The sequence below is a fragment of the Cryptomeria japonica genome, chromosome 7 (assembly GCF_030272615.1).
Source record: "Cryptomeria japonica chromosome 7, Sugi_1.0, whole genome shotgun sequence".
NCBI lineage: Eukaryota > Viridiplantae > Streptophyta > Pinopsida > Cupressales > Cupressaceae > Cryptomeria > Cryptomeria japonica.
Window position 1 is genome coordinate 735,985,238 of NC_081411.1, and position 18,820 is coordinate 736,004,057.

The following is an 18,820-nucleotide window of genomic DNA, read 5'->3' on the forward strand; positions in this document are numbered from 1 at the left end:
TATTTTCTATGCTTGAGAAGTTGTCTAAGAGGTAGGAGAGTATGCTCTTGTCCATTTGGACAATCAAAAATACCAACCCTTGAAGCACTTCTATGTTTGAGATTTGATTACCTTTAGCGGGCCTATCATAGTGGGAAAAAGAATTCACCCTGTGAGAATGACCCAAGTGAGTACAACTAGACCTAAGCTTTCTGACTCACTCTAAAAAATAGGCCTCTTGGGATTAAAATCTCAGAGGATAGGATTATTTGAATTTTCCCTTTTGAGATCTCTCATATCGTACATTTAGTAGGGCCTCACGATCTCAATCATGCTTGCGTGACTACTTCTTGTTTTGGTACTTTGTAGGGCTATAGGCCTCAATCGCACTTGTGCGACTACAAGGGGTAATTTCAAATGGAAACCCTTACTACGAACCCTAAGATAGAAGCTACCCGATTCACCTTCGAAAGGGGGATAATCTTTGTGCAAGACAAATAGTAACTCTCCCAAGACACTTGCCATATCGTGCCCCCATTAGCATTTGGAGTTAGATAATACGACGTTGAGAATCCATTACCTGATACTCAGCGATCGTATTCTGATTAGCTACTGGGTGTGTACCTAAGTTTGCAAGCAAAGGTTTTCTCTCTCAGCCAACTTCCTTAGGATTTAGCATGTTGTGCTTGAGATCACTTATCATATCACATGTTTGTTGTGTCTTCATCCCTAAAACATAAAATCAAACATCTAAAACTAGAAAACAAAAGCAAAACATCAAACTTCATTGATAAAAAATCTGTCCAAACAAAATTTTTGTCTTTGTTATGTCCTTAGTCGTATGAGTTTGTTAGTTTGTTGTATGAAGCATCTAGTTTATAATCTGGTCCAGTGGGAATTGTCGTATGAGTCATCTCAGCAGAAAAATTTGTGCTATCTTTTATCATCTGGTCTAGTTGGAATTGTCGTACGAGTCAGCTTAGCAGAGAATCTTGTGTCATCTTTTGTTGTGTGGTTCTATGAGAAAGCTCGTACGAGTTTATGCCTTTGTCATCCAAGTTTTCTAGTTTGTCATATGAGCATGTCTAAATTGTCATTTAGGGTTGTATAAGGTGTACGAATTTCTGTCTCTATCAGTCTAGAGCTGTCTTCTTGCATGTCTTTTTTATATCTATCATATTTGGTTGGTCAATTTATAGTGAGCATAAACACCTGATATTTGTCATTCTGTGCTTAGATTGTCTTTTTGGTTCGCTTGGTCGAGTTATCATCTGTCAAATCAAATTCTAGAAATAGACACCTCAAGATTTTTAAGTATTCTCCTTCAACAATTTCAAGATCTAAGCATCTCAAAGTGCATTATCACCCTCTTTGATAAACTGATCACTCAAAACATAGTTTCTCATCAGGATCTATCATCCTCTAACATGAAACTACAACATTTGGTTAGGACAACCTTGTCCCACATCGTAGGATATATCGTTCCTATTGGACCTGGTTTTATCAAAATCATCATCATTGCACTCCAAAACCGAATATCAAAAAACTTGCAAACTTTTAAACACTTGAATCATTTTTTGTGTCATATCAGTCTATCACATTTACTTTGATGGTTGATCACTTATCAGAACACCTTTTAGACAATCAAATCCTTGCAATGGAAACAAAAATATTCAAAATAGTTGAAGATCATAGGAACATGGAATACCAAAGAAAAATACAAGTAGAAGACATAACAAGTCAACATATCAGAGAAATCAAACAAGTCCAAAATCAAAACCCAACTATGACAAAACCACACAATGATTCAAATGCATCTCCAAATAAAGGTGGCTCTTTTATGCAACTCTTAAAGAGATCCTTAAAGGATTTTGCTAAGGAAGATCAAAATTGCGCACCTATGTCTAGCAATGGCTCATCCCCTAATAATTAAATTGACTCTCCAAAGGCATCTATTCTTACACCTCTTTAAAACTTGCAAGAACCTTCCATAGCATCCTCACCAAACAATACACCCAACGATGAAGTTCCCCAAGGGATATCCATAATGGCCATCAAACCTATTTCAGAGGATCCTATTCAAAGCCCATCTCCTTCATATCTAAGAATTGATTCCTTGCAAATTGAAGTCCTCATTCATAGAATGCTCGTTAAACATGTCCTAATAGATGGGGGAGTTGGCTTAAACATTTTCTCATTGAGTCTTGTTTGTGCTCTAGGTTATTTAGAAGATGCAGTTGATCCCTAGAAAAAGATCACAATGAAAGCATATGATGAAGTAGAGCATTCCTCTAGAGGAATTGTGATATTATCCATCAGAGTGGGACCTTTGCAGAAAGACACAACATGCCAATTTCTAGACTTGGACTTACCATACAACATACTCTTGGGAAGACCCTGTATACATGACATGCAAGCTATTCCATCAACATGTCATCAGTGCTTGAAATTTCACTACAATGGGTAGGAAATCACAATCTCAACAGACTCAAATCCATTGTCGTGTTGTAGTAATCTAAAACCAGCTCAAGAGGTCATCATTCCTCATAACAAAGAGGCAAAATCTTCAAGCACACAATCCAAGGAACAATCATTTGCATCAACTTTGTCAAGCATGGAAAAGAAAATGTGGCTAAGAGATCAAGGGAACGAACAATATCTGCTATCATGGAAAAACAAACAAGAGCAACTTGAAATTGAAGAGGAAGAAGAAGATGTAGGAGTCAATGTAGTTCATATGTATGTGGGGCAAATGTTAGGAACTAGAATACTTGAATCAGAATCACATTTAGCTGACTTGGACTTAATCAAGGACGATCAGGAGCTACTTGCAAGAGGTCATTTTGATGAGAGTATCATTCTAGACATGGAAATGCATATTCAAAGCTCTCACATCTCTATCATGACCCCTAATATCTTTGAAATAATTCAATCTGAGCATCCTTTACCCTTAATCCATCTTGAACCTATGGGCTGGGAAAATGAAAAACATACCGCCATTGATACCTTCCCTAATGACCATGCCATATCTTTATATCTTAATGCAATCGAACCCACAAAAACTTTCACCAAGGATTTCACTAACATATCTTCGAGTCAAGAGGATGTTGAATCTCTTAGTCGCAAAAATGAAAATAAAGAAAACAATATCAGGTCAAATGCTGAAAACTATTTATTGGCAACATTAGACCGAGAAAAAGTAAAAAGAATGGATGCATCTAACGGTGAAAACTTCCTTGAGGTGCCAAAAGATGGGAGATTTGACACTTTACGTGAGCACTATCAAGAGAGGTCATCTATCCTAATAGAACTAACAGAGGCAGTTACCATTGGCACAATTGATCTACATCCAGCAACCACTCTATCAAAATAAGAAAGACCAAAATATTTGGAACCCTTCAAATTATGGAAAATCAATTTTGCCTGGTCATATGCAAACATTTCAGGGTTAAATCCAGATCTTATAATACATCACCCGAATATCAGTCCAGGAGCAGGTATTCTATTCATCACACCACAAGATCATACAATTCTAAAAGCATACAAACTAAGCTTTCCATGCACCAACAATATAGTAGAATATAAAGCTTTGGTTACAGGTATCAAAATGGCTATAGAATGGAACATTGCACAACTTCAAGTCTTTTGAGACTCTCAGCTCATCATCAATCAAATCAATAAGGATTATCAAACAAAGGATGAAAAGTAAATGCCTTATAAGAAGATGGTTGATGATGTCAGGAAATACTTTGTACAAAAATCTTTTCGGCAGATCCCAAGGAATGACAACAAAGCAACAGATACCATATAAACACATGCTTCTTTCCTTCAGACACAGGAAAATCAAGAGCGTTACAAATTCCTGGTGGAAGAGTTGTTTTACCCTGCACATAATTTTTTTGATTCCCAAACTATTTGTCACCTTGTAGGGCATGATTCCTCCCACTATGGCCAAACCTACACATACTTGAAAGATAATATCCTCCCTCTTGACTTTGTTGGGTGAATAATTTGTCACCAGCATACTAATGACAAAATATATAATTCACACAATGATGTGCTAAGAAATTAATCTCTCCTCTCATCAAGGGGAGGTTCCCTATGAAATTTCTCCTCTAATTAATAAGAAATTAAATTTGTGGGTTGGTGTTGGGCATATATCTCTCTTTTTTCAGAGTTTATGTATTCTCCCTTCACCTAGTTACAATTTCTCTACCTCTTCAGATACTTAAAGAAAAGAACTATTGATCTAACAAACTACACCAAGAGTTACTATTAAGTAGCACAAAGTCTCCTTTATGGTAACACTAATTTGCACTGATCGTTACAAATTAAAAAATTAGAAACTTAGCTTAAAGTTCAAAGTCTTCAAGTATGGATTTCTAATCCACTAAACTAGAAATAACTGCATCAATACAAATCTTACCACAAGTTACTTAATTTATCAGCAGATTTCTCAAGTATGCTAAGAGCAAAAAGTCTACTTTGCAAGATTTGAGAGCTCTCTAACCATGTAGCAATATCTTAAAGATCAAAGAAGTAAAGATAATATAGATTCAATGGACATAGGAACATCAAATTATATAAATGAGTTTCTTGATACAACACAAAGTTTGTAATCAACAAAACTATTTTCTTTATTCGTTTGATAGGATTTTCACCACAAAAAGCCCAAAGTCTTAGTTGGGATAAAAAAATCAGCAGAGATTTGCTAAGCATGAAAAAGATAAAATATTTACAAAAAGGTCCTCCTTATATAGGAAAAGAAGTTGGGAAAAAGGTGGGCACAGGTGACTTATTCAACTGCAAAGTCCCATTTTACTACAACTACTACATAAAGAAAAAGTGCAGCTGCACAAAAATTAACATTGATCAGTGCAGCTGCATGAAGAAAGGATGCTAGGAGGGGGAACTTCATTCTTGATTCCCCTCTTCATTGGATTTTTGGAAATCTTTGAATTTAACAAGGATGGCTTTCATTTCTGCATCGTTCCATATCAAGGTAGAACTTGTGATGATTTCGACGTGGGACATTGCATCTCGAATCTTCACGTGTTTCTTTTTTACATCCTTCAACATTGATGTGAGGACTTCGAAGCTGACCTAGATTTCTAATAGTTTATCAAATGTATCAAGAGAAAAATCTTGTCCTATGCATTGATCCATCAAAGAAAGGAATTCCTGCGTGACAAATTCAATAGTGACGAGATTTTGATTGCTATCATATAAATAGCAAGGGAGATCACAATCTTTACAAAAAATAAGGTCAACCTTGTCGTCACCTTCTTTCTTCTCATGATCCAGCTCTACAATCATTAACTTCATTGTCTCTTCTTTATGAGACAATAAAGACAAGATTTGAATGTACTTTTCCCTTGTGGGAATTACATTCTCAACAAAGAAATCTATCCTGAAGTCCTCAATTTTGCTCCACAAGGTAGTACTTTTCACAACCTCCTCAATCTCCTCTGATAAAGAGGTTTTGAGTCCTTGCATCCAACTCTGGATTACTTCATAATCAGACAATAGTTCCACTGTTGAGCTTAGAATATGAGAGCCTTCTGACCTTAGCCTTGAAATCCACTCATCCATTACTCGGCCTTTAGCTCCCACCTGTTCAATCTTCTTGAGAGCTTCAGTATCTATTGAAGATCCTATAGGCTCTATCTCTTGAGAAGATTGTGTGGCCTGTAGAAGAACGTTGGTCAGCTATTCACACTTCTGCTTCAAGACATTTTTCTCATCCCTCTCTCGATCCAATCTTCTCAATAAATAATTAAGGGCTGTTTGAGAATCTAATTTCACACTCTCATGTGCTTCCACTGCGAGCTCTACGACATGCATGGTATAGTCTTTAGATTGTATGTTGCCTTTGTCCTTGTTTAACGATGGCACCATAACTTTTGTGTATTTTCTCTTGGAAGCTAGTTCTATTACCACCCGAGATACCATCTTTGGATTTTTTGTTCCCTTAGGCTTTGGGGGACCTAAAAGTTCAAAGTAAAACTCATATGGGGATATCACCTATTTTTTCCTTTTAGGGGCCACTACTTCCATCTAGCGGGGTAGTTCTGGATTAGCTAATGGAGTACTAGCTCCTTGCTGAATTGGAGTTGAAGCTTCGGAAGTAGGGAGACTAGAACTTGGTACAATTGTGAGTTTTACCGATGGTGCTGATATTGAGGCATCCAGTGAAACATTTTTTGCTACTACCTCTTTAGTTACAGATGGAAGAGTAGAGGGTGTTGTGAATGTAACTTCAGCACTTACCAATGGAGGAATTTCCATGGTGGTGGTAGTAGTGATGGGTAAATCTATTGAAACCTGTTCTGTAAGTGTATCTTGCAAGGTCTCATTAAAATCCATAATGGTGGATTCAAAAGTAGATGAAGGGATATCATCTAAATTAGAGAAGTTGGTTATTATAAAAAATTGACCAATAGTCTCTGATTGCGTCATACCCATACTTAGATCTCCATCTTCTTGAAAATATTCATCTTCTTGGTCAGAGTCAGAGTCAGAGTCAATAGAATGGATGATTACCTGTGAAGTAATCGAGGCATCAACTTCAGATTGATGTGATACTTCCTCTGCCTATACTTCCTCTTGCTGAGGAATTTCACCTTCTCCAACTTCACTCGCAGGCTGTTGTTCTGGCTCCTTCACCACTTCTTCCTGTGATGCAGATGATGACTCACCCTTCTTCGACCCTTTAACTATAAATTTGATTTTGGGTCCTTTACCTTTTGATTGTATCATAGGAGCTAAGGATAGTGCTTGTGAGACTGCCTTGCTCTTTGTTCTTGTTTCAGTCATTGCTGTCTTTCCTAATGGGCCATCACTATTTTCATCATCTCCTAAACTAGTGGGAAGTTATTTCATCCTAAGCTTTTGTTTTAGTAACCAAGCATTGGTGTTCGCTAAAATAGGAGAAATCCTCTGTGTAATAGATTTCCTTTCTTTCTTTGACCATTGTACAAGTGGAATTGGGCAGTCAACAATCTTCTTCTCATAATAAAAAGGGTCCACTATATCATCTGTGTCTTCCATGGTCATTGGGATCTTAGCTAAATCCAAATTTTCAATTTGTTCTAGAGTAAGGCAGCTGAAATCCATCCTTCTTATATCCTCCTCATTCCAACAATCTGCCCAAACATCCTCAAACCTATAAACGTGAGTATAAGTCCTTTTGAGTTTGTTCTTTATACCCCGAAAATCAAAATCAGTGTGGGCCTTGAATCTTCTCATGGTATTCCACTGCATTTCCTCCTCCATATTTTTGGCCTTGGGGTTGCTTAGAACTGAATACCTGCCAATTGACTCTGGGAATTTCAGCCTAGTCTTATGTGCTTGTGATTGTTTCACATGCACATTAATCAGTTGTCTGCACAACTCCATAAGGATGATTTTGTCTGAAGGGAACCTTGGAAGAATGAAGGGCTCACCTGAGAAACATCCAATTTGAATATAGGTGAATGTGGGAAACTATAGAAATACACACCCAAAATGAGGCACCCTGCTATAAGCGGCCTCTGATATTCTTCTCTTCTGTAGGCCTATATAAAAAATGCACTTCCATACAGCAAAGAAGGCATCATTAACCCTTTTGTAATGATTACCTTGATTCTTGATTGTCAGCTGGTAATAGTACTCCCAAACGGGCACCACTCTTTTGTCACCCTTGGTAGACAAGTCTAGATATTGCCTCATTGAAGCAGCTACATAAACTAGTTATGAGGTCATGTAAACCTTCAGTGTTACCTTGACCTCCTTCAATTGAGCACAAAGTGCATCACTGATCTATTCTCCCCAATCAATTCTTGTGGCCCCTTTTCTGATTATATTTATATAATAAGACATCCAACTTTAAAAATAATGAGAGTCCTTTAATCCTCTCACTCTGGGTAACATGGTGACCATGTCGTTAAATTCCTCATTAAAATCACTCATGTGGAAAGACTTATGCCATCGTGAGGTGAGGGAAGTTCTTGCAGTAGAGAGATAAACAGTATTGATCACTTTTTTGCATTTATCCTCATGTTTCTCGTAGTACTCTTGAGCACTCTCTTGAGAAATATCAACTACTTCTTCAACTAATGAACCTTTAAAAACAATATTGAAGAATACACTGTCTAGAGTCATGATGACATTCTGATCTTCATGTTTCACTTGCCTTGTGCTTGGATCAAAGTGATTAGCTACTACCAGTACAAATTCAGGATCATGAGTGACAACTGGGAAAGATGCATACTTATGCAGCTCAGATTTGATTAAACTAGTTAGACATGAAGGAGCCCTTTGAACCCGGTCAACAAATTCTTGCATATCAACATGCCCAATTTCAGTGTCTCTGATCTCCTTAATATTTGAGTCCACTGAACTCTCTGGGTATAGATTCAAGTACCTATCATAATTGTATTTCATCTTTTTTAATGATGCTTTACTTGGAGAAGGTTGTCTTGAGGAAGACTCGGGTTTGTTGTGAGAGAGATTTGACATTCATGCATAATGACTGCATTCAACACTAATGATTAGCTATTCATCATTATCAAAATCAATTTTTTTCAAACGGATCGAAAAACGGGACTCAAAACAGGCTTAGGAGTAAAACTGCCAAAAACAACAGGTCGGGGAAAAAAGTCTGACCTACTCTTTTGAAAACAAAAATTGCACATCGTACTTTAAAGTCTGAAGTGCAATAAAAACACCTTGATCTGCACATAGGACTTTAAAGTTTGATGTGTCAATCTAGGGAAAAACATTAAAGTCCGATGTGTAGGGGAAAAAAAACTTTAAACAAGCACATCGGACTTTAAAGTCTTATGTGCTTCCTAGAAAAGGTTTAAAGGCACATCAGACTTTAAAGTCCAATGTGCTTTCAAAGGGGAAGGACAACCGGTCAGCATGTCGGGTTTTAAAACCCAACATGCTGACCTACTCCCCTCCGCATATCAGATTTTAAGGTCTGATATGCGAAGGTAAAGATCCCGCATATCAGACTTTAAAATCTGACATGTGGTGATACATTTCTCCAGCTGCACAACGGACTTTAAAGTCTGGTATGCATCTTTAGAAAGGGGGGGGGCTTTGAAGGATGATCGGGTTTTGAAGTCAGATTGTCCTCCGGAACAAGGGAGGCAATCAGACTACAAAATCTGATTGCCCTCCGGAAAGAAGGTCGAGAAAGACAAATAAAAACAAAGAGAAAACAAACAAGAACAAAAAGCCCAAAAAGAAAACAAAACCCTACCTTTTCCGCTTTACTAATTGAAAAATCCGACAATGGAGCGATCCAATCGAGCCACAAAGAAGAAAAACTGAGTTGCGATGGAGAAACTAAGGAGGATGCACACAAGACAAATAAAAATGAAAACCAAAAATGCAAAAATTAACTTTAAAAAGTTTTTTAACAAACCCTAATTAGCAATTAATGCAGCAATAAAGCCAACACGCAGTTGCATGTTGGGCTTTAAAGTCTGACATGCAAGCTAGGAACACTTGCACGTCAGACTTTAAAGTCCGACATGCAAGCCATGGACAAGACACATGCATTTCAAACTTTAAAGTTTGAACTACAGGCTAAACAACATGCAGTTCAGACTTTAAAGTCCGAACTGCAGGTTTAAACCACATGTAGTTTGGACTTTAAAGTCTGAACTATAGGTTAAACAACATACAAATACATACCGGACATTAAAGTCCGTAGTGTATTTGGCAACAAAGAACCCTATAGTTCAGACTTTAAAGTCTGAAGTGTAGGTAAAACTACAAACTTAAGGAACAAAGAAAACAATAAAAATGAAAAGCAAAGAACGAAGTGAACTAACTGACCAAGTCAATTAAGCTCTCTCGGAGACCATAAGGTATGAAACGGACCAGTTTTGTAGGGTTGCCTCATGATTTTGGCCGTGCTTAAATCAAGGACAATAGCTGACTCTGACTGGGGAACAAGCTGCACCACTTGAAGCTTGTAGAATCCAGAACTCTGAGTACCTGTATCCATTGGGCTATAGAGTCAGGCGACGAAAAGACTGAAAATAAAAGAGTACATGTTTTACAAAAAGTACAACTTCCTTTACATCACTCTCTATTGAGTAAAGAGCTTCAAATGTTCTCCACTATGAGGTAGCGAGAATGAGGTACCATATGCATATGCAAGTAGCTATGCTCGCCACATACTTAATGAATAGTGAAGGGACCTCTCCATAAAGAATCAAACTTTCCATGTAAACCCTTTGGTTTCCTCCTCTTGTCCCATAACAAGATGATCCCCAATTGAGAAGTCATGGGAAGTTGTTTTCCTATCAAACAATGCCTTCACTTGGCTTTGGTGTGTAGCAATTCTATCTACCACTTCAACACTTGTTTCTTCCAGCTGAGAAAGAAACACGATTCGCTTATCTAGTGAATTGTGATATGTTTCATCTTCAATGACCTTGGCGAGCTTTAATGCTGGAAGTTCTATAGTGATCGGAATCTCAGCATTCAACCTATAGAAAAGTTGAAAAGGTGACATACCAATTGCTCTTTTTGGAGTTATACGATCCACCCATAGCGCATCATAAAGAGCTCTATGCCAAGTCTGTTGTTTCTCATCAACAAGTTTCCTCATAATAGTAACCAGATTCTTGTTGCTTGACTCAGCCTGACCATTTCCTTGTGGATAATAGTTAGATGAGTGTGAAAGAGTAATACTATGATCAAAGCAAAAGTCAATTATCTCATAAGATGAAAAACATGAAGCATTATCAGCTACAATCTTATGAGGAACACCAAACCTTGGGACGATGTTCTCCTTCAAAAATTGACAAACCATCGCCAAGGTAGATTGCTTAGTTGGAATTGCCTCCACAAACTTGGTGAAGTAATCTGTTAATGTGAGGATATATATGTGACCTGCACTTGATGTTGGATTGACAGGTCCAATGAAGTCCAACCCCCACTATTTGAAAGGCTCTTCAATTATTACTGGCTTTAGTGGGAGAGCAGCTAATTTAGGCTTGCCAACAAATTGCTGACATTTCTCACACTTACGAACCCAACTATATGTATCTTTAAACAATGTTGGCCAGTAATACCTTACACGTAAGATTTTGTGTGCAGTAACAGGGGCAGAAAAATGTCCTCCACAAGCAAGATCATGAAAAGCTTGAAGTAATCTTACTTGTTGTTGTTTGTCCACGCAGCGCAGGAAATTTCTGTCTAGACCCTTCTTGTACAAACCTTTGTCCCATAGGACAAAATTCACTGCTTTAAGCTTTAAGGTTCACTTTTCTTTCCTTGATAGGTGTGTAGGACAATCTCCATATGTTAAGAGATATGCCAGGTCGGAATACCACTCATCACTAGTGCTAACAAATAGAACATGATGAAGATCTTGATTAACACCTTCATTTTCAAGCACCACTTCATCTATTGATTTGTTGTCAGCTATCAACTGACGTAGACCTTTTCCATGAACCAACTTAGTGGGCTTGATTTCCATATCATATTCTTGAATCTTGGCAACCCAGTTGCCCCTTTTAGTCCCAAACTCTTGTTGCATCAGAATCGACTTGACAATAGCATCAGGAACAAGAGCAATGACATGCAAATTCAGAATATAAAAGCTGAAATGTTTAACCGCTTTCACCATGGCAAAAGAATGCTTCTCCATTTCTGAGTATTTCAACTCATGAGTCTTCAGTGGATAACTCATGAATGCAATAGGTGATTCTACAACTTCATTATTTCGCTGCATTAGTATAACTGAACAAGTATGATCTGACACATAGCTATACATGATGAACTCTTTGGTATAATCAGGGCATACTAAGACTCAAGCATTTGCCATGGCTTCCTTGATCTGATGGAAAGATTTATTTCCCTCGGGAGTCCATTTGAAGAGAGAATTACCTTTCATCATATTAACTATATGATGAGTCTATTTAGCAAAGTCTGGAATGAATCTTCGTAGGAAATTAACTTTACCAAAGAAAGAATGAACAACAGTCTTACTTCTTGGCAAGGAAAGGTCACGAATAGCTTTTACCCTTTCTGCATCAATTTTTATACCTTCCTTTGAAACAATATGCCCAAGCAATTTACCTTCAGTGACCCCAAAAATAGATTTCTTGGGATTGTGGGAAATTCCATGCTGACGACATTTTTCTAAGACTCATTGTAGGTGAGAAAAATGATCTTGACGTTCCTTAGAATAAACATTCAAATCATCCAAATAGACCACAATGAACTTACCAAGAAAACTTCGGAAGGCCAAGTCCATTGCACATTGGAAAGTTGCTCCCACATTTATTAATCCAAAAGGCATCCTGTGATATTCAAAGGTACCCCAAGGTGTAGTGAATGCAGTCTTATGTTGATCTTGCTCCAACACTTCTACTTGATTATAACCTGAAAACCCATCCAACATGGACATCATTTCTACTCTAGTAATAGCTTGTATGAGATGGTCCATGATAGGTAAAGGATAATTATCCTTCAAGGATGCTTGATTCAGGTTTCAGAAATCTACATATATCCAAATTTCACCATTCTTCTTATGTACAGGTACAATATTGGCTGTCCAAGAAGAATGGTGGATGGGGAAGATTATCCTTGCTTTCAACATCTTTTGTACTTCAACAAAGATAGTGTTGGAGATTTTTGGGTTGTATTGCCTTTGCTTTTGATAGAAAGGCATAATACCTGGTTTCAATGGAATGTCATGGCAGAGTTCTTCAGGATGAAAAGACTTTAGATCTTCATAGGAGTATGCTAAGACGTCAACATACTGCTGCAATAATGCAACAAATTTCTGCCTTTCTCCTTGTGAACAACACTTTCCAATGTTTATCATTTTTGGATTGTCTTCAGTCCTAATGTTTATTTGTTCATATTTCATTGACCCTATAGTTGATCTTTGTTGCTTCTTAACATAGCGACCATGTTTGTCAAAAAGCTTTTCTAGCGAAACTAGACCCTTTGGGGATCTTGTTTCCTTTTAATTGCAAAAATTTCTCTCCTGTTTCTGCGTCAACACTTTCAATTGCATCCTTTGAAGGCCAGTGACTACCTTCAAATTACAAATCATCAAAATTGTCCCAAGTCTGTAAGAAATTTATTGCATGATGATCATCATTAAACACCTGCCAATGATCAAAGTTGTCAGGAGTGCTTGGCTGGAAAACTAACTCAACAACATAAGTTGATCCTAAAAAATCTTTGTGAGGAGACAAAGAAGTTGCTGATACTACTAATGAGTCAACCTTATCATTGAATTCATAGGAAACCACAGATATATCACAAGCATCAAATGTTTCTATTAGATCCCAGACAAGGTTGCGGTAATGCCACAACCTTTTAGTCCTTGTTTGATATATGTTCCTGATCTGACAAACTATTAACTTGGCATCTCCTTGAGAATGCAAGTTCTTGATTCCCTTCTTCTGAGCAACATTCATTCCCAGAAGGAGAGATTCGCACTCAACAGTGTTATTTGTGTTATCGAACTACAATTTGAAGGAGAAAGGGAAAAGATTACCCTCAGGAGAAACCAAAACAATACCAACTCCTGATCCGGTAGAAGAACAGCTGCCATCAAACTCTAGCATCCAAACATCATCTGGACTACCAATGCTGACGGTATCAAAATTGAGAATTTCTTGTTGTGAAGTTGAAGATCCTTCTGATTCCATAAAACTAATTTCACAATCAACTAGGAAATAATTGAGTGAAGTGTCAACTTCACTCTCAGGAGTCATCTTTAAACCATCATCAGCATACATGAAATAATTACCCATGCCTGATGATTCGAAAATAATTTGGGCCCATTGATCATTGGACTTGACAATGATATATTTTGATTCTTTTTCTGGAAGTAACCTTTGGATAACTCCTTTAACTAGGATATGAGCCTCAGTCATATCCATGTTTAACTCACCCCCAACATCTCTACAGAAAGTTCTTCCCAACAATAGCCCATAGGAGGCTAGTACATCGGCTACCAGTACTGTCATCTTGATTTTGTTTTCTGGGAATGAAGTAAAGGCAAACTGTGCATCCTTGATTTGACCAATCAAAGGAACTTGTTTGTTATCCATAGAGAAACACCTTCCAAATGTTTTTGGTCAAAGTTAAACCAAGGGCATTGGCAATTTTTGATGACATGACATTATCAAATGCCCTAGAATCAATTACATAGTTACTAAGCTTGTAACCATTTATTAACAAAGAGATGTAAAATGGTTCTATCTTCTCGACAAGAGAAGGAGAAGATACTAGGTTGTTTTGAAGCAAGTTTGATTTCGGAAGATTGCTAGGGGTAGTAGCTTTTTCTTTAACAAATTTGACCTAACGGTCAAATTGATCTGGGTTATATCTCAAAAATTCAACTTCAGACATTTGTATTTTGGTTTTCTTTGCATGATCTAAAATATCAAATGACTGAAAGGAATTCATCATCAAAGATGGATTTGGATTCTCATTTTGAGAATTAAAAATATTTGGTACACTAGTCTTTGATGCATGTATAGAAGAATTGACAGGTGCAGAAAAATTGACAGCAGTCGAAGAATCACTTACATTTTTATCCTTTGCAGCATCCACTGAGATAGTTTTGTCCTTTTCAGGATTTGGTATGGGAGTCCTATGCTTTGCAATAGAAATTGGCAAATGTTGAGAGTCCTTTATTTGAGTAGAATCATCACTTTTCGCAATGACAGGTGGCTGAGCTGCCTATGTTTGTGAGCGAGTGAATACTGCAAAGATGTCTCCATCATGTGTGCCTGGCATATCATCTTCTTGATATTGTATAAACCTTATATTAGAGTCACCAGCCAACGTTGCATCACATTCTTGATGCGAATTAGCATTTTCTTCACCAAAAGGAGGAAGATCATTCTGTTCAGATTCATAATATCCAATAGCTGAACTTTGGGGTGGTGCTTCTAATGCAAGCCTCTCTAGAGCAGGAGGTAATTTATTCTGATTATGCATGGCATAATTGGAAGCATTGTTTGGATAAGTCCTTCTTGGAACATCATGATAAGAAGTATTTCCTTGTGAGGAAATTTGCTTCTTAAGCACCAACAACTCATTTGCTAGCTTTTGTATCATAGGATCAGCATAACAAGTTGAAGGGAGAGAAGTATCGGCAACTTGATTACTCCTAACCTTGTTAGGATCTCTCCTTATCTTGCTAGCAAGGATAAGATCATCTTCAACCGATATGGCCATTTGTTGAGCTGGAGCCAAATCTATAGGATTGTTCCTTTGCAAAAGGAAACTCACCTCTGGCAATTGGGAGTTGATAAAAAAACATTTCAAGTTTCTAGTAGTGGGTCTTGAAGCAATTGAAATACGATTATGTAACTTGTCAAATTTTGCTACAAACTCATGCATGGGTTCTTGAGGCTCTTTCTTCAATTGAGTTAATTGTGCCAATAAAGAATGATCATATTCGAAAGACTTGAATCTCACCTCAAACAACGTTCAGAGAGTTACCCAATTTGTGATACAAGCGTTAGTAAGATGATAGAACCAATCAGTAGCAGCTCCATGCATAGTCTCAATGAACAATCTCACTAAAACATCTTCATGCTCAACACCGAGGACTCTACATGCAATGTAGAAGGTAGCAATGTGTTAGTTCAGGTGTTGAGAACCATCCCAAAAAAATTTGGGTAAATTTTTCTGCGTACCTTTGGGAAGTTCATGCAAAGGTGCGGTTAGGTTCAGAGGACCAAAAGAAGTGCCCCAAGGGCTAGCAGCGGCCATCCTTAATGGATTATAAGGTGGTATTACAAAATGATTTGCAAGTGGAACAACTGAAACTTGCGAATTCGATGCCTCACTTGGTATAGGAGATCACTGTGCAGATGGAGGAAAACTTCGTGTCCGCTGCAAGGGAAAAAGTGTCCATGGAGGTGTCACAAAGGGAAAATTAAACTATTGCAATACTTCAAAAGTAGGATCAACAATTCCTACTAATCATTGCCCATGAGTGTAACTTCGATCAGCCAGATTATGCGTTGAAGAAAAACAACAATATGGAAATTACAATGAAAGCACACTACAACCCAAAAGACAAACCGGTTGCACGTCACTCCCCAGCAGAATCACCAAAAAACTGTTGGGTGAATATTTTGTCACTAGTGTACTAATGACAAAATATATAATTCACACAACGCTATGCTAAGAAATTAATCTCTCCTCTCATCAAGGGGAGGTTCCCTATGAAATTTCTCCTATAATTAATAAGAAATTAAATTTGTGGGTTGGTGTTGGGCATATAACTCTCTTTTTTCAGAGATTATGTATTCTCCCTTCACCTAGTTATAATTTATCTACCTCTTCAAATACTTAAAGAAAAGAATTATTAATCTAACAAACTACACCAAGAGTTACTATTAAGTAGCACAAAGTCTCCTTTATGGTAACACTAATTCTGACCGATCGTTACAAATTAAACAATTAGAAACTTAGCTTCAAGCTCAAAGTCTTCAAGTATGGATTTCTAATCCACTAAACTACAAATAACCACAACAATACAAAGCTTACCACAAGTTACTTAATTTATCAGCAGGTTTCTCAAGTATGCTAAGAGCACAAAGTCTACTTTGCAAGATTTCAGATCTCTCTAACCACGTAGCAATATCTTAAAGATCAAAGAAGTAAAGATAATATAGATTCAATGGACATAGGAACATCAAATTATATAAATGAGTTTCTTGATACAACACAAAGTTTTTAATCAACAAAACTATTTTCTTTATTCGTTTGATAGGATTTTCACCACAAAAAGCCCAAAGTCTTAGTTGGGATAAAAAAATCAGTAGAGTTTTGCTAAGCATGAAAAAGATAAAATATTTACAAAACAGTCCTCCTTATATAGGAAAAGAAGTTGAGAAAAAGGTGGGCACAACTGACTTATTCAACTACACACTCCCATTTTACTACAACTACTACATAAAGAAAATGTGTAGCTGCACAAAAATTGACAACATTTATCAGTGCGGCTGCATGAAGAAATGATGTTGGGAGGGGGAACTTCATTCTTGATTCCCCTCTTCATTGGATTTCTGGAAATCTTCAAATTTAACAAGGATGGCTTTCATTTCTGCTTTGTTCGGCATCAAGGTAGAACTTGTGATGATTTGGAAGTGGGACATTGCATCTTGAATCTTCACCTATTTCTTTTTTACATCCTTCAACATGGATGCGAGGACTTCGAAGCTAACCTAGATTTCTAATAGTTTATCAAATGTATCAAGAGAAAAATCTTGTCCTGTGCATTGACCCATCAAAGAAAGGAATTCTTGCGTGACAACTTCAGCAGTGACAAGATTTTGATCGCTATCATATAAATAGCAAGGGAGATCACCAACTTTACAAAAAATAAGGTCAACCTCGTCGTCACCTTCTTTCTTCTTCCGATCCATCTCTGCAATCATTAACTTCATTGTCTCTTTTTTATGAGACAATAAAGACAAGATTTGAATGTACTTTTCCCTTGTGGGAATTACCTTATTCTCAACCAGGACATCTATCCTGAAGTCCTCCATTTTGCTCCACAAGGTAGTACTTTTCACAACCTCCTCAATCTCTTGTGATAAAGAGGTTTTGAGTCCTTGCATCCGACTCTAAATTACTTCATAATCAGACAATAGTTCCACTGTTGAGCTTAGAAGATGAGAGCCTTCTGACCTTAGCCTTGAAATCCACTCATCCATTACTCGACCTTTAGCTCCCACCTGTTCAATCTTCTTGAGAGCTTTAGTATCTATTGAAGATCCTATAGGCTCTATCTCTTGAGAAGATTGTGTGACCTTTAGAAGAACGTTGGTCAGCTGTTCACACTTCTACTTCAAGACATTTTTCTCATTCCTCTCTTGATCCAATCTTCTCAATAAAGAATTAAGGGCTGTTTGAGAATCTAATTTCACACTCTCATGTGTTTCCACCTCGAGCTCTATGACCTGCATGGTATAGTCTTTAGATTGTATGTTGCCTTTGTCCTTGTTTGATGATGGCACCATAACTTCTATGTATTTTCTCTTGGAACCTGGGTCTATTACCACCCAGGAAACTGTCTTAGGCTTTTTTGTTCCCTTAGGCTTTGGGGGAACTAAAAGTTCAAAGTCAAACTCATTTGGGGATATCACCTATTTTTTCCTTTTAGGGGCCACTACTTCCATCCAGGGGGTAGTTCTAGATTAGCTGATGGAGTAGTAGCTCCTTGTTGAGTCGAAGTTGAAGCTTTGGAAGTAGGGAGACTAGAACTTGGTGCAATTGTGAGTGTTACTAATGGTGCTGATATTGAGGCATCCGGTGAAACATTTGTTGCTGCTACCTCTTTAGTTACAAATGGAAGAGTAGAGGGTGTTGTGAATGTAACTTCAACATTTACCGATGGAGGAATTACCATGGTGGTGGTAGTAGTGATGGGTAAATCTATTGAAACCTATTCTGTGAGTGCATCTCGCAAGGTCTCATTAAAATCCATCATGGTGGATTCAAAAGTAGATGAAGGAATATCATCTAAATTAGAGAAGTTGGTTACTGTAAAAAACTGACCATTGGTCTCTGATTGCGTCATACCCATACTTAGATCTCCATCTTCTTGAAAATATTCATCTTCTTGGTCAGAGTCAGAGTCAGAGTCAATAGAATGGACAATTACCTGTGAAGTAATCGAGGCATCAACTTCAGATGGATGTGATACTTCCTCTGCCTGTACTTCCTCTTGTTGAGGAATTTCACCTTCTTCAACCTCCTTTCCTTTTCCAACTTCACTGGCAGGTGATTGTTCTAGCTCCTTGACCACTGCTTCCTATGATGGAGATGATGACTCACCCTTCTT